This window comes from Euprymna scolopes, chromosome 43, assembly GCF_053919585.1.
Source record: "Euprymna scolopes isolate OS-2025 chromosome 43, ASM5391958v1, whole genome shotgun sequence".
NCBI classification, from domain to species: Eukaryota; Metazoa; Mollusca; class Cephalopoda; order Sepiida; family Sepiolidae; genus Euprymna; species Euprymna scolopes.
The window spans coordinates 18,078,959-18,088,958 of NC_136524.1; the positions used below are offsets into that span (position 1 = coordinate 18,078,959).

The 10,000-nt window shown below is 33.3% G+C and overlaps 1 protein-coding gene and 1 pseudogene across 2 annotated transcripts in view; both read right to left on the reverse strand.

The window, feature by feature from the left end:
• The window catches only part of LOC145268220 (paired box protein Pax-1-like), a 243,054-nt gene that overhangs the window by 11,594 nt on the left and 221,460 nt on the right, over window positions 1–10,000 (reverse strand). The gene's annotated exons all lie outside the window — the stretch shown is intronic.
• Window positions 7,622–7,761, reverse strand: LOC145268455 (U2 spliceosomal RNA; annotated as a pseudogene).

The window sequence follows — 10,000 nt, forward strand, 5'->3', positions numbered from 1 at the left end:
ATGCAGCGCTATGGTGCCAGAAAGAAATATATGAATAAGTAATCCGCAAATTTGTATCGCCAAGAAAGAACATATTTATATGTAAGGTTATCCTTTTGAAGAAAGTAACATTACAGTGCCAATAAAATAATACATGTGTTAGTTATAATAATAACCACCTTAATTAGAATAATCAAAATATTTATAAACGGGTGTATACGCCTAACAGCTAAATATTATAAAATTATTTATGAATAAAAGTGAATATAAGTCCCGCAATATATTTTTTTTATTGGAGATGGGGACAAAAATAATGATGCTGTCTTCAGAATATATATATATATATATATATATATATTCTGAAGACAGCATCATTGCAAAACACCTGATTGATCAATATTTTTGGCCCCATCTCCAATAAAAAAATATTTTTTTGATAGCAATAACATCCTTAAATGCTTGTAAAGTGACAAAAACTCACTAATGAATTATTACTACTACTACTACTACTACTACTACTACTACTACTACTACTAATAATAATAATAATTGCTATAAATTGTCTAGAACCAGTTCTGTTGAATGTTTCCTGGTGATGAATCCAGCCAGATGTGAAAGTACTTGGGCTTACAATAAATATGGCGACTACATGTACCAGTTCATTCCAGAAACAAGAAAATTAATTAGGAAGATAGAAAGGATCCAAATCAGAATTTGTAGACATGAAATATCTATTTTATTCAGTGAAATATGCAATATACTTAATGCTACGTAAGTGCACACACGCTTTATATATATATATATATATATATATATATATATATTACTTGTTTATTGTTATATAAACATGCTCACATCCCGCTGCTACAAATAGCCACTTGTTTCAATCAAACAACAGATATCATCAGGCAGCGACTTGACTATTCAAAAGTTCAATGAATAATCTTATAAGATTATTCATTGAACTTTTGAATAGTCAAGTCGCTGCCTGATGATATCTGTTGTTTGATTGAAACAAGTGGCTATTTGTAGCAGCGGGATGTGAGCATGTTTATATAACAACAATAAACAAGTATTTCAGCTCTTTTTATTGAGCACTATCTAACAACCTCGTTGAATTCATTAGTCCATTACTTTTGAATAAAAAAAAAAATAAAAAAAAACCCGAGTATATATATATATATATATATATATATATATATATATATATATATATATATATATATATATATATATATATATACACTGCTATCATATTTACCTAAATTCAATTTATTTTTAAGTATTGAAAATAGGAACTTAATTCAATGATTTAATCGCTGGCGACCACTGCTTTTAATTTTCTTGCACCAAAAAGAGATTACGTTTTTATTTTTATTTTACTATTATTATAAAGAACGTTGGTAAGGTGAATATATATATATATATATATATATATATATATATATATATATATATATATATATATATATATATATATATATATATATATATATATATATGCACACGGTGCTCGGGGAAAATGGCAAAAGTGAACGAATAGGTATAAATGGCACTTTAACAACAGAATATAAAGACCGTTCAAGAAGAGTCTGCTAAACTCTTATCCTCTCGTATAATATAAAGCTAAGCCCAACATCCCAATAAAATTTTAAAAAATAATTTGTAAAAGACATTTACTATGATTGGATGTGAAGTAGGTTGGTTGGTTGTTTTTATTTTACGGCATATCAACCCTTTTCGGGTTATTTAATGCCGAATCCAAAGATTTTGAAGGAAAAAATTTTAATAGAATATATTTGTTGTTTTCAAGTCGGTTTCTATTTAACCCATAGTTGGAACCCTAACAGATACTACCACTCCGGGTCAGAGTGGACCTGGGAGCAATGGTAATTAAAGAGTGGCTCCACACTCCCCAAATCCCACAAGCTGGGGCCTCACCATTGGATATAGTTTATGGTCATATCCATGACCACCATTGAGGGACTTTTACCCCCTGCAGGGGGGGGGCAGTCGATGTATTCTAATGCTCCACCGACAGGGCCGTGTGAAGTAGGAGCTAGAACTTATCTTTTAAATAGGAGCCAAGCACGATCAACGTAAGTAGTCGGTAATCGTGGCTAAGTTCTCATTTTCCCCCAATTTGGGAAGTTTTAAATAATTTTTATATCAATTCTCCATTTATTTTCGTTCTGTAAAATTTTGCAAAATGTAAAATCCAAATATAAACAACAAAATGGTCGAAAAAAAAAAACACCTCTACAGAATTTGAACCGAACTTTTCTTTTTAATTTCAATGTAAAATAATCGCAAACTAACACTAACCTAAATTTGGGTTTGATTCGCAAAATGTCGGTTTGATTGTTAAAATTCTATAAAAGCATTGAAAAGAAAAATATAACGTTTAATTTAATTATTATTTTATAACAAATATGATATACAATAATCTGAAAAAAGTCTAAATAATAGTTTACTACTATCATATTTACCTAAATTCAATTTATTTTTTAAGTATTTAAAATAGAAACTTAATTCAATGATTTAATCACTGGCGACCACTGCTTTTAATTTTCTTGCACCAAAAAGATATACGTTTTTTTTTTATTTTACTATTATTATAAAGAACGTTAGTAAAGTGGATTTTTAACGATTCAATTAAAATCAAATTAAAAGCTAGAAACGGTCTATTTAACGACGGCTTCCGGTTTGGGAGTCGGAAGTTGACAAGTAATGTTTACCAAAAAAATAATACTTCTTAAAAGTCGGATGTATTGAGGGCGTATAGCAAAATAAAACTTCTTAACGGAAATATTTTTTCTTACAAATAATCAAATAAAATTATTTAATAATGGGATGTTTTATTTGAAATTTTTTAAAAAAATAATTTCTTTATTATTTTTATAATTGAAATCTTTTTGGAGGTAAACACATTTTAAAATACTTTTTAAAAATCGTTTAATAGTTTTTATAAATAGAAATGCAACAAAATTTAAATCTATTAAAATCATATTAATAATTTATCCAATATATTGTTCTTTTTTATTCAACTGCATTACTTATTCCCACGTGTTCAAATGAGTGAAATAGTGAAATAATAATAACAACAATTATTATTATTATGATGATGCTGATGATGAACTGTTTTCCGATAAACATCGCTTAATGTTTATTTCTGATTTTTAATACCGGAAGCCGTCATCAAGTGACTATATATAACATAATTATTTCTCCAAGTTTTTCGATGTGTTCGTACGTAATCGCCTAAAAAGTAAAAGGTACGGGGTGGGGTGCTTAAGCTAAATATTCTCTTAATTCTGATAAGCTTCTAATGTTTTCCTTTCATGCATTGTATTCAAGATTTGAATAAACTCATTGTGGATATTAACCTATACCTTTTTTTTATTTTTGCCATATTTAATATTTATAACCTTTTGCCATTTTTACCGTTGCCATTTGATCTAAATCCACACACACACACACACACACACACACACACACACACACACACACACACACACACACACACATATGCATGTGCCGCCGTTCGTCATATTTATTGTTTATACTGCGTAAATAATGATAAATGAACGGTCAATTTTGTGCATATATTTGAATAAAAAAAAAAAAATTATGAAACGAAAAACGAAAAAAAAAATGGAGCTGTAGTACAGTGTCACATCCTAATTTTTATTTTTGTGGTTTTGTTTGTTTATTCTCATCCCCGTGGAATAAATTTTCCGTTGATAATTTATCCAGACAAGGCCCGAATAATGTCGGAAATAAATTCCAATAATAATAATAGTTAAATATATTTCGTTAACAAGATGAATAATCATTTGTTCGTTTGATATGCTGACCAATGTCAAACTAAAGAAAACTTGACATGACCTTTACACAAAGGTTATTTACTTGACAAATATACTGAACAAATAGACTCATATTGATGATCATTCGAACAACTATATAAGTCTACATTATTATGTGGTAGTTATTATATATAGTTATTGTTTTTAGCTGTAGACGCATCAAAACCAACTTTTTATTATTGCAAATGTTAGTTCTATGAGAAGAAGGAACATTTGGCACGAGTAAGTTGTGAAGTCGGCACGAAGCGAGCATTTTAAAACACTTGCCAACCGATTACTTATTCATTAAAAATTTAACCCGAACAATATGTCAACGCAACATATATTTCCACGTGTCATCAAGTGGAATTCTTTTCATTGAATTAACGTGTACACCCCTACATACCTCGTCTTCGGCGAGTCGGTGCAAAATCTCTTAACTATTAAACGTCCTATCTTTAACCTCCCAAAAGCTCAAAATGAGTTGACTCAAAGTAAGATCATCACTAAGGAAGAGAGAAGAGCCGAGCGATTGTTATCTTCATCTGCCGTATAATACTCGAGAGTATTAAGTCTACTTTCCACCATATTTGCTCGCCCTTATGCAGAACAAACGATTACAAACGTTTTGTTGTGAAAGCTGGTTGATTAAGTTTGACGGCATCTCATATGGGTCAGAATGAGTCATTTCATAAGTTGGATACTTCGAACTACTGTTCCTATCTTAAGTGTTATTTTCATAACGTTTCGGTCGATATAGCCTCCGATCTTCTTCATGGATATCTTGTCGAATTCGAAAATATGCAGGAAATTTTATACGAAACTCTTTATTTAATTCACAGGAGTAACATCGTCTCGTTCCGTTAGCCATAAGTAGGTAGAGATTCTAAACAATTCACAATTGCATTAATACACACATATCTTTTTATTTTGGAAAAAATGGCAGGTAGTCTGAATAAAACCATAGACTGAGATATAACAAAATTGTTGTTCAAGCTCTTGACAAGGATGCGTCCAGGATAAATGTTTTCGCATGCTTCTTTTCCTTTAAGGGAAATTTCTTTAAATAATGTTCTATTGTTAAAGTGTTTTTTATTCAAGAAGTCTTAAGGAAGGGTGGTTATGTGAAAATTTTCAAACGCCATAATGCTTGAAATTGTCCAACTAGTCTTGAAACAATTATAACTTACAATGAAATACACTTTTTATTGCTATCAATTCCGTTTTTGAAGTCTTGGTTTTGTTAATACAGTATATATATATATATATATATATATATATATATATATATATATATATATATATATAGATATACACACAGTATCGGCCATAATATTAGGAACGGAAAAAAATTACAATTATTCATGTATATTTAAAAAATTAGTGCATGGATTTTTCTGAAATAATCAGAATAAACAAATAGAACATATGTGTATAAACTAGTACCAAAAAAAAAAAAAAAAAAAATTACGATTCAATATTGAGAAATATTTTAGTTTAAAATTACATCTGTGGATTTATCCTGGCCAAAAGTTAAGGAACGAAATAGAAAATTTATTTTTAAGAGACTAAACTTTACATAAAAATAGCTAGTTTTTAATATTGGAACTGCTGATAAGCACAACAAAGAAAAATGGCGTTACCGACTCGCAAAACTGTCTCTCCAAGAAAAAAATAATAATTTTAGAAAATTACAAAGAAAAGAAATCAATTTCAACAATTTCTAATATCGTTCGAAGATCAAAAAGTGATAGCTCGATATAAGAATAAAAATACATTAGAAGCATCCCCTAAAACCGACAGACCCCCTAAAACGTCTCAAAGAGAAGATAGGATTATGGTAAGGCAGGCTCTTAGTGACCGATTCAAATCCGCAACATCAATTTCTCGTGATTTTAATGAACAGGCTGGGAAAAATATATCTAGAAAAACTGTTTCTCGGCGGTTAGCAGCTGCCGGATTGCATGCCAAGGTGCCAGTACCTAAACCCTTGATCTCCAAGAAGAACAAAAATAGCCGTTTGAAGTTTGCCCATGAGCATGTCGTCTGGACTGATTAACAATGGGCTAAGATTCACTTCAGCGATGAATCCAAGTTCAATTTGTTTTGATCTGATGGAAAGAAGCATGTACGGCGTAAAGCAGGTGAACGATTATCCTCCAAATGTGTTAAAAAGACACTTAAATTCGGAGAGGGAAGTGTAATGGTGTGGGGTATGATATCCTCGGAAGGAGTTGGCCCTCTAGTTCGAATCTATGGTAGGTTTAATGTGGAGACTTATAAGCAACTGCTTCAACAACATGTCATTGAGAGCTTACGCCTTTCACCTAATCAGCCAAGCATTTTTATGCAAGATAACCTCCTTGCCATAAAGCTAAAAAAGTGATAAGTTACCCCGAGGAAGAAGAAATAAGAGTAATGGACTGGCCAGCGCAGAGTCTAGATCTGAATCCGATAGAAAATGTTTGGAAAATGATTGGAGAAAGAGCACAGACGAGGAATCCCCAAAATCAAAATCATTTGTGGGATTTATTGAAGGAAGAGTGGGAAAAAATAAATCCTGAATTTTGCAAGAAACTAATCCAGTCTTGTGGTCGAAGATGCACTGAGGTCATAAAGAATAAAGGGATGTTCACTAAATATTGAATGAATTTATTTTTTAAAACATTTGCATTAAAAAAACCCATAAAGTTTCTATTTCGTTCCTTAACTTTTGGCCAGGATAAATCCACAGATATAATTTAAAACTAAAATATTTCTCAATATTGAATCGTAATTTTATTTTATTTTTTGGTACTAGTTTATACACATTGGTTCTATTTGTTTATTCTAAGTATTTCAGAAAAATACATGCTCTAATTTTTTAAATATACATAAATAATTGTAATTTTTTTCCGTTCCTTATATCATGCCCGATACTATATATATATATATATATATATATATATATATATATATATATATATACACACATGTATGTGTGTGTGAATAGTGATAATATGTCATAATAAGCAGTGATATATAATAAATAAACAGAAATATTGTACATCTTTAAAAAGGCTCCTAACTAAAATTCATACAAGAATTGTCTGCAAGGTCCCATGGCGTAGTGAATAGAATAATTATAAAATTAAGTTATTAAATTACACACACACACACACACACACACACACACATATATGTGTGTGTGTATGTATGCATGTGTGTGTGCGTGGTTTTATTCAGCTTACCAATCATTTTTTTCTAAAATAAAAAGGTATGTACATATCTGTGTATTAATAGAATTTCGAGTTGAAGATTAAATCTTCTGTACGGGCGACACTACAAACAACTGCAACATAACAGAATCAAATAAAGGCCCTATTTGAAATTCCGTGCAGACTACAGGTTTGACATAAAGATTCTCCAATTTTACAAGATATACTTGAAGAAGATAGGTTACGTCGAGCTAAAAAATGGTGATAAAGTAAGACCCAATCAACAATGAAGAATCCTAATAATTCAAATAATACAAACCTCATCTCAACAAGGCCAATATCCATTAGTCGCGTGCTTTCGTGTAATGAATGAATGCGTAAATGTGGGATTGACATGATAAACTAAACTGACCGAAAAATGGGCTGAAATAACTTAAAAAAATAAAAAGTAAATGACTTAGAATGACTTTAATGAACTTAAGGATGACTTGAATGACCTTAAGAATGACTTGGATGCTTAAAAAATAATTGCAATACTTCAAAAACAACTTGAATGATCTGGAGAATGACTTGAATGGCTTTGAGACTGACTGGTTGTACAGTGGGTGATCATTTTACATTAAATTAATACAGAAAAGTGATCCCCACTTTATATCACAAAGTTACAAAAACATAAGTACAGCATGTAGTAAGAACAGATACTACACTTTGATCTTGGCCAAAAGGCCAAGAAAAGCGGTATTTATTTGCTCCCCCACCGAGCAAATTCGACACAAGGCCGATTTTTAATGTGAGGAGCGAAGGGGAAATGGTGACCAACTCCCTGGGAGCTGGACAGTAACAACTGGCATGAAGGGCCGCCCCTACACATGGAAACAGACACTACACTTTGATCTCGGCCAAAAGGCAAAGAAAAGCTTAAAAAGCTAAGAACAGATTCTATTAACAACAGACCTTTGATCTTAACCAAAAAGGCCAAGCAAAAAAGTGTTATGGACAAACCGATAGACCGACCGACGGAGTGACTTATACGAGGGGCGTGCAATAAGTAATGCCCTTGACCCACTTCCCATAGCAGTAGAGCAACAAAACTTGGCACAGTTATTAGTCTTTCTCTACATAGGAACCACCCAGAGTTATGAATTTCTCCCATCGTTTGATGCAGCTCTGGAGACCGTTTTTGTAGAACACCCCAGGTTGGTCCTCCAACCACGACATGATTTCAGAAATCAAGGCTGCATCATCTGGGAAACGCTTTCCTTTCAAAAACAACTTCATGGCTGGGAAGAGGTGACAGTCAGAGGGTGCAAGGCCAGGAGAGTAGGGAGGATGGTGAAGGATTTCATAGCAACACGCTCGTGCTTCTGATCTGGCGACATGCGAGTTGTGGACCGGAGCGTTGTCCTGCAGGAGGAGGGTACCTTTGCTGATCTTTCCCCACCTCTTAATTTTGATAGCTTCCCTTAGTTTCCTAAAAAATCAAGCGTAATAGGCTCCTGCAATTGTGGTACCCTTTGCCAGGAAATTTGTCATTACTACTCCGTTCTAGTCCCAGAAGACTGTGAGCATGGCATTGCCAGCGGACGGCTGCACCCTTGCCTTCTTTGGAGGTGGTGAGTCCAAGTGCTTCCACTGCATTAACTGGGCTTTGGTCTCTGGATCATAGTGATGGATCCAGGTTTCATCCTGTGTAATCAGTTTTTTGGAAAACTTTGACTCATCTTCTTGGCACATCTCCAAATTCATCCTCGAGCACTCGACGAGTTCTCGCTTCTGGCAGACACCTTATGCATATGCAAATGGTCATGAATGATAGTTTCCACAGACCCTGTACTAATCTTGACATCTTAGGCTATTTGGCGAATAGTAATGCGCCTATCTTCCAAAATGGCAGCCTCAACTTGACGGACAAATGCCTCATCAATGGCAGAAAGAGGGGCGACCAGGTCTGGCAGCTGTTTCCACAGACTCCTGGCCATGTTTGAATTCACGATGCCAGCGTTTTACAAGGTCATATGATGGGGCATTATCACCATAAGTTTCTTTCATTTCATCAAAAGTCTCCTGTGGCGTGTGGCCTTTCAAATACAAAAACCGGATCACTGCTCGACATTCAACAGGCTCTATTTCACTCCTGACTCAGTTCAAACACCTGTAAAACAGAAACCACAATTAGTTCAGAGCTGTAATTTACTACATAACCCGTAGAGATATAAATCATTGCACATGCGAAATTTCAGCTAAATCAGACAACTGGAAGTGGATCAGGGGCATTACTTATTACACGCCCCTCGTAGAGTCGCTTGCACGCGGCTAAAAATTCAGAAACGAGTCATTTTATGCCAAACCCGTACTTGCATGTTTTATGCGCAATTGGTTTGTATATTAATTTCTTTCACGTACTGGAAACTTAGTCTGCAAACGATAATTTTTATTTAATGGTGCATGGAAAAGTACTACCAGTTCTCCGGTTCAGAGTGGACCTGGGAGTAGCCGTAATTAAGATGTAACTCAACACTGCGCTACACTCACAAATTGCGCCTCATGCAGGTTTCATTACACCAAGATAATAATGATAGAGTTAATAGTTTATAGGATTGGAGAGATATGGTATTATAGAGTTGGCATACTAATAATATAAATCTTCTATGCTCAAACCTAACTTTTTAAATCAACGTTTTTAAAAGTATGTTAGAATTATATTTCGGGTTCTTTTTAAAATGAGGGTTGATAATTTGGATCATTTGGATGGCTAGTCTAATCTCGGATTTTATTCTGCAGAATGTTTCAGCCAATCTAACCCCCGAACTTCTTTAGGTATGTTAGGAAATATGTCGATACGGATTTTCAAAGAGGACCTCATGCTGCAAAAGCTGATTTTATCAGTGGGTGTTAAGACGAGTTCCTGTGTACTATTAGTATGTAACAACATAATTTCACCCCCTACCCCAAAAAGTAGAATTTGCGGTCACATCCGGG